Source organism: Aegilops tauschii, chromosome 7 (assembly GCF_002575655.3).
Source record: "Aegilops tauschii subsp. strangulata cultivar AL8/78 chromosome 7, Aet v6.0, whole genome shotgun sequence".
Classification (NCBI taxonomy): Eukaryota; Viridiplantae; Streptophyta; class Magnoliopsida; order Poales; family Poaceae; genus Aegilops; species Aegilops tauschii.
Genome location: NC_053041.3, coordinates 468,514,604 through 468,521,641, shown reverse-complemented (window position 1 = coordinate 468,521,641; position 7,038 = coordinate 468,514,604).

The window sequence follows — 7,038 nt, the reverse complement described above, 5'->3', positions numbered from 1 at the left end:
AGTGGGTTTTAGTGATATGACGTGGTACAGTGCCGTCCAGTCTTCGCGTGTGGTAGCAGTACTGCGGGTAGAGTAAGTTTTCTTGAAGAAGCGGAATTCAACGAAGTGATGATGGTTCCTTTGTCCGACTAACTTACAGTGGGAAAGGTTGAGCCTGCGCTACGACCGGGGTGGACCAGGATAATTTTGTGCATGGCAGGTGGACCAGGATGGTCGACGTCCCACATGTCGGCGAATGAAAGTATTCTTTCCGATATAGTGGACGAGCAACGAGTATTCATTGTTTATGTTTGATGAAACCTATTGTCTCCACTGTTAGGACGGAGGAGTGTGAAACACGGCAGCCCAGTGAACTTGGCATGTGCACCACTCCCTCCTTCCTCATGTAATACTACCATAGTGTTCACTATTAAGTTGGCTATAAGGTTACAAATTTTTCTCACTTTCTCTCTATCTATTTCCTCTCAAATGTTTTTTACCTTTCTTTTTTTAGACACATTTGTTTTTTATGCCTCTTATTTTAGAATTAGTGTTTTTATACCTAGGAGCACGTGTAGAGACGGGCTCCCGCAGATCCCACTCCTTGACTTTGTCAATGCCTCTCTCTCCTCCACATAAGCGGGCTTAGGGCATGTACAATGGTTCTATTGTAGGGATGCCACATAGGATAAATGATGAGGTGGAGGAAAGAGAAATCATAAGAAAAGGCTTGTCTTCTCTTATTTAAGAGAAGACAAGAGATGATCTCTTAGCACAATATGTTTCACCATGTTTTTAGGAATAACTAGTTATTGAAGATAAGGCTAAGAGATGATCCATTGTACACATGCTTTTTGTCATCTCTAAATTACATGCAAGACTTATGATAAGACTATCTTATCAACCATTGTACATGCCCTTATAGCCCAGAATTTTACTGGTACTACTTGCTATGAATGCGGGCAGCTGGCGCCTGAAGGGGGAGCGCGTGCAGGGAGGTGGTGGGGTGGGGGAGGGGTTCTGGTGGGCCAGGGCGGTAAGAAGCGGGCTTGGAAGCGGTGTGGACTCCCGCATGGCCCACCTCACATTATCGCCACATATTTCTTGGAGTCCGTGCATGGTGGGCGGGCGACGACCGCCGAGCGATTAGATTTTGGCTATCGACGGTTTATCAATTGCAGTCCCACATGTCAGTGAAAATGCAAGACAACGCGTGTCCCCTCTGGTGAGCGGCGTGCGAGCCGGACTGTCGGGGTGCGACGTGAACGCGACACGTACGAGTTGTAAGTGTGCCGCCTTTTCCTTTTGAACTTGCAAAGCGTAACATTTTCGTGCGATCGATTGATAGAAATCCAGAACAAAATGACGAGGGCGGTGCTTTCCCGCGCGTTAGGCGGGCTAGTTTGAGTGATATGACGTGCTACAGTGCCGTCCACTTGCTCCATTTTTATGTAAGCAAGAGTCTACACTCTTACGTGGGAGGAGTGCGAAACACGGCGGATCTGATTTTGATCGAGGGATAACTGTTCCCTGCGAAATAATGGAGCACTGTTAGCGATTAGAGCATGATAGTTAGGGCATCTCCATCGCTGGCCCTCAAATTTACACCGGCATCTGTCCGAGGACACTGATGGATGCCATCCAATGCTGCCTGCATACCTTTCGACAACTATATGAACTAACCGGACGAAATTCATGCAAAAAAAGCAAATTTCAAATTGACCGGATGAAATTCATTACATTTCGAGGACTTTTCCTATAAATTGGACGAAATTCATTACATATTTCGCACAAACCGTACTAAAACCTACTGTAAACCTAATCTAAACAATCGCCGGGCCCCGACCACCACGTCCGGCCATGAACCCAAGAAAGCCGGCCATTGCCTTTGCCTCCTTATCCGCCTCGATAATCTGCTCCTGCGATAGTACGTCCAAGAGAGCTTTGGAGTGCCTGGAGGCCATGGTTGCAGTGGTGCCAACAGAAGGAAGGGACCGGAGGAGAATGAGTGTGGGTCTTTGGCTATGGCTGGGAGCTGGGGCTCAAGTTAATATAGCGGGCGAATGGCAATGAGCCGCGGCAGACGGATGGACGGCTGGCACCAGAGTAGGTTCGTCGGCAGCCGCGTGTCATTAATGTTGGCAGCAGACGGAAGGATGGCCGTGGTGTCATTAACGCGGAGCAGTCGCTTGCACTGGGATGCCGCGCGGGTGGCGCTCTCTCGGCCGTCGCGCTGCTGCAATGCCGGCGCCAGTGAGAGGTCGCGTCGGGCGTGAATGCGGACGCTGCTTCAGTGACTTAACCGCAGGTGCGTTATCTCACTGACATGTGGGCCCAACGGGCATCTGGCCCGCATGTCAGTGACACACCAACTGCACCTGTAGTTAAGGCTGGTGAATGCGGCATTGACGTTCTGGAGAGACGGTGATCGTTTCAGGCGGGAAGCGCGCGCTAGCGATGGAAGGGGTTTCGGTAGGCCAGGGCGGTCAGACGCTGGCGTGGTGGTAAAATGTGAACTCATGGATGACGAGCCTTTGAAGTGTATGCGACACGTATTGACAACCAGGCATCCATGCAACCGCTCTTGTCGCCAGCTAGCCTTCGACGACCACCATTAGACACCACACAACCATGCATAACTTACGAATAATGGACGAATCGATCAGACACACACTCGTGTGTAGTGGCACTATGATCGGTTGCTCACGATAGTACATACTCCGCACCATAGTACCCTCTCTAGCTAGGCTGTTTTATAGATTGTCGTTGTGATGGACGATATACATGAGCAAGGCGCCGAGTCACGAGTATGACCGTTGGTGTTGAGCCAGTGAATACATGCTCGGTGTTCGCGGAGGCCTCCAACAAACATCTAAACAGTAATGTCACATACGCATAATTTCGTTTTTTATTTCTTTCTCCACTAATAGGTAGGCCCGCATAGATAGATAGATAAAGAACACGAGCTGATGAGGCGCATGCGGACTGTTTGAGTGGTCAACCAGACAAATACGGAGCTATACGCTAAGCCACTGACCGTATAATCACCATATCTCGTATACAATGATCAAAGTGAGCTATCAAGACAAGTTCAATGACCGCCAATGCATTTTACTCAGTAATAAATGACCAGGATTGAACGGGAATCCAAATTTCCTTCGTCTTGTGTCCTTGAGCTCTTGACAAACCAATGCACTTTACGGTTGTCCGGCCACTCCACCCCAGAGCTGTCACCAAGCGTCGTTCATGCCACCGCGCCGCACACTAATCGGTAAGGAAGCGATGGCATCCCGCCGCGCCGAGTTCCTCGCCGCCCACGACCGCACACAGAATGGTAGGTAAGCGGTGGCATCCCGCCGTGCCGAGTTCATCGCCGCTCACGACCTCACACCTATGTGGGCGGAATTTGAAGCTGCCAAGGCCGAATGGGCGGTAGAGCAAGAGGCGGCCAAAGCCGCACAGAGGGAGCGGAAAAGTCAGAAAGCACTCAAGAAAAGAGAGGCCCGCTGCTGCAAGAAAGAAGAGGACGCAAGCGCTGCTGCGGAGAGGTCAGCGAAGATCCAAGCACGGTGGGGTGTCGCTGACAAAGCCGGGAAGGAGAACGACGGCGTCTGGCCAGCATGTGAGAAGTAGTAGTACTAGTAGTTAGTGTGTGTGTCTCTGTCGCCCGTACGTTTGTTTAATTAATTACGAGCATGTACCAATACTACTAGTTACTACTGTAGTTTTTAGAGCAAATTACCAGTACATTAGCCTAGACTCAATCGAAAAATTCCTATCCTATGCATCAAATGGCATCTCTTTCTCTATAGGAATTGAGATGCATGTCATCTCACTTCCTATGATTTTCATATTCCTATAAAATTCCTATCCTATGAACCAAAGGAGGCCTCTCCTGGAGTAACTAATGTAGCTAGCAGTACTGCTGGTACATTAGTTTTCTTCAAGAAGCGGAATTCAACGAAGTCATGATGGTTCCTTCGTCCGAGCAACTTCACAGTGGGTAAGGTTGGGCCTGTGATTTGACGGCTCATTAGTAATTACTGCGGCGCGACGACCGGGTGACTCTCCCTTGGAGTTCTGCGGGCATGGCAAGTGGACCAGGATGGTCGACGTCCCACATGTCGGCGAGCGGAAGTATTCTTTCCGATATCGAGGAGCAAGGAAACCGTGTGGTATAGTATCACTGGTGATTTATATTTATTTATTATTTCTGATGAATGCTAGCGTTTCAACTCTTACGACGAAGGAGTGCCAAACACACGGCACGTGCTGGATGTCCCACACGTCAGCGAAAGGAGTGGGACATGAACAACGTGGTAGAGCGTCTCCACTTCTGGGTCGGAGGCCACACATAGTAGTACCACTGTACTAGTGGTATGAACGATACAAAGTGCGACCCGGAGAGAAAGACACGTCTAGTTGGAAGGTCTCGGGGCATACACGTAAAAAAATATAAAACCTAATATGTGCCTCCAATTAATATAGTAGTAGTAGAGTACTTAGTCACGTACTCCATAACATCACCGGGCATTGCACGTACAACATTTAGTGGTAGTAAGAGACAACTGCCTATATGCCACGCATGTTCATACTATTTGTGCCTTTCTACTTCACTTACTACGCTACATTACATAGGTTCGCACGTCCACTAGTGGGTACATGTCCGTCTCGTAGTTCCAGTCCCAAGTGTTCTTCATATAGATGGAACGATCCTTGCATGACACGTGCACCTTGATGCTAGATGTCTCGCGTGTTGGCAAAAGGATGAACAAAGCTCACGTAAAAAAAAATAGAGTGGAAGAACATAGATTCCCGACGACCGAGAAGGAGCAAGGAACCTCGTGGTGGAGCGTCTGCACTCATAATATTTTATATTATTTAGCGATATAAAATCAACTAGTCATCTCCACAGTGGACTGGAAGAGTACGAAACACGACAGCCCAGTGTAGTTACATCATACTAGTACATGGCTAACCCACGCTATCACCATATTTCTTGGTTTCCGTGCGACACCTATCTCTAGTAATCCAGCAGCACGTATCGCTTCTCCCTCCTCGTCTCTCTCAAAGTGCGGCGGGCTGGCATTTTTGCCGTCTATTGAGGTCGGTTAACTCATCACATGTTAGCGACATGCCACGAGCATTCTAAAAAAAATCCTTTCACGTTCCATTTTCAAAAAGAAAAAAAATCCTTTCACGTACGAATTTGACTGTATGCTTTGAGAAACTTGCATGTCCTATACTCCTGTTTGGATACTCTAACTTAGCTAGAGGTTAGACTAACTCATGACTAACCCTGAACTAACTGTAGCCAAGGAGGAGTTTGGGTGATAGGGTTAGATTGACAATAAATGCACTTGATGGAGAGAGAGAAAAGTGATTTTTCAGTGGTCCCATTGAGAACTATCTTCAGTTAGCACCTCTTGGGTGGGATAGTTTTTTTTGGTGGGTTCGGTGCAACTTGCTCCAATTTAAACCCTCATGCTTGGATACTTTAGGGCTATTTGAGCCCCAACTAGCTCAAACTAACTCTAACCCATGGATCCAAATAGGGCCTATGGCCAACCTCGATGCGGAGCAGTCGCGTGCACCGGGAAGCGGCGCTCTCTCGGCCGTCGCGCCGCTTCAAAGCCGGCGCCAGTGAGAGGTCGCCTCCGCTCTGGCCGGGCATTAATGCGGCACTGACGCTCCAGGGTGACGCTGACCGTTTCACGCGGGAAGCGCGCGCTGGCAAGGGAGTATAGGTTTTGAACCGTTTCAGGTGTACTACTGGTAGTTTGCAAAACTACTCAATTATTGCACTCAGTTTCCTAAGAAATTGTGGTAAAAAATGTTACTCCACAGCCCGCTTCCCTTCTCCTTCCTCTTCCACCGCCTGCGCCCGTCCGCGGGAAGTGACCGATCAACCCTTATGTAGGAGTGCTAGCACAAAAAGATGCATGCATGACCACTAAAATTTCCAGATTAAAGCGCCGCTCCGACGGGAGTATGGCGTATGTTGTTACCCTCGGCCGGGCCATGGCTACCGGGCGATGGCGACCAGAGAAGAGGCGGCGGGAGGGGAATGAATGCAGCTACTGTTTGGGTTCACCGTCCGGCTTAAATAAATGCGCAGCATCACATGTACCCGCGGGTGCACAAATTGTAACATACATGTCTGCTTAAGTGGGCGTCACGTAACTGGTGTGTGTGTGTGTGTGTGTGTGTGTGTGAGATTCTGAGAGACAGAGTGCGTGTGTGCGAATCTACTCTTCGGACATGTACTCAACCTTTTGCATCGGAATATAAGTATAATGGTATTTACTTTAGCTAGTGATTTACGTGGCCATGTTAACGTGGTCGTGTAAAAAAATGTCACTTCCTGCTTGTGATTTGAGTTATATAATTACAAGCAAGATGCTCGTGCATTGCACGGAACATCAATATGCATTTTTTTACAAAACACCTGTTGTAATTTACCCATGCAGGAGTAATCCCATGTGTAAAAACTAATGATATTTTGAGAATTTTATCGGAAAACTGGTATCTCGAGAATGTCATCGAAAAAATGAAAGATGAGAGATAAGGTGAGGAGGAGTGGAGAGTGGTGGTGACTAGTGGTCGGAATGGGCAGAGGCATGGGGATGGACGGCGCCGGCAGGCGGCAGCGGCCACCATGCTAGATTGTTCCAGAGACTTTCTTTTTTAATTGCTGAGCAATGATGTTGTGGGAGATAAGGATGTGGAGAGAGGTGCGGGTATCTTTTGTAAAATTATCATAGTTTGCTTTCTATCCGTCAGATATAGATCAGACGGTCTATATTACAAGATGGCAGGCACACCATCATCGCCAACTCAGTTTTTTATAAGGGTACAAATGATAAGTTTGCTAACTACTAAAGTAAAGTGGAATTTGTCCATGTTATACAAGTAAATTAAGGTGATTGTTTATCATACGGGTAAGGGTGGATGAAGGGTGGTAGGAATAAATGCTCCGCCTAGAGCATGTGTGTGTGAGATGGAGTCTCAGTGTGTGTGTGTGTGTGTGGGTGTGTGTGTGTGTGAGAGAGAGATGGA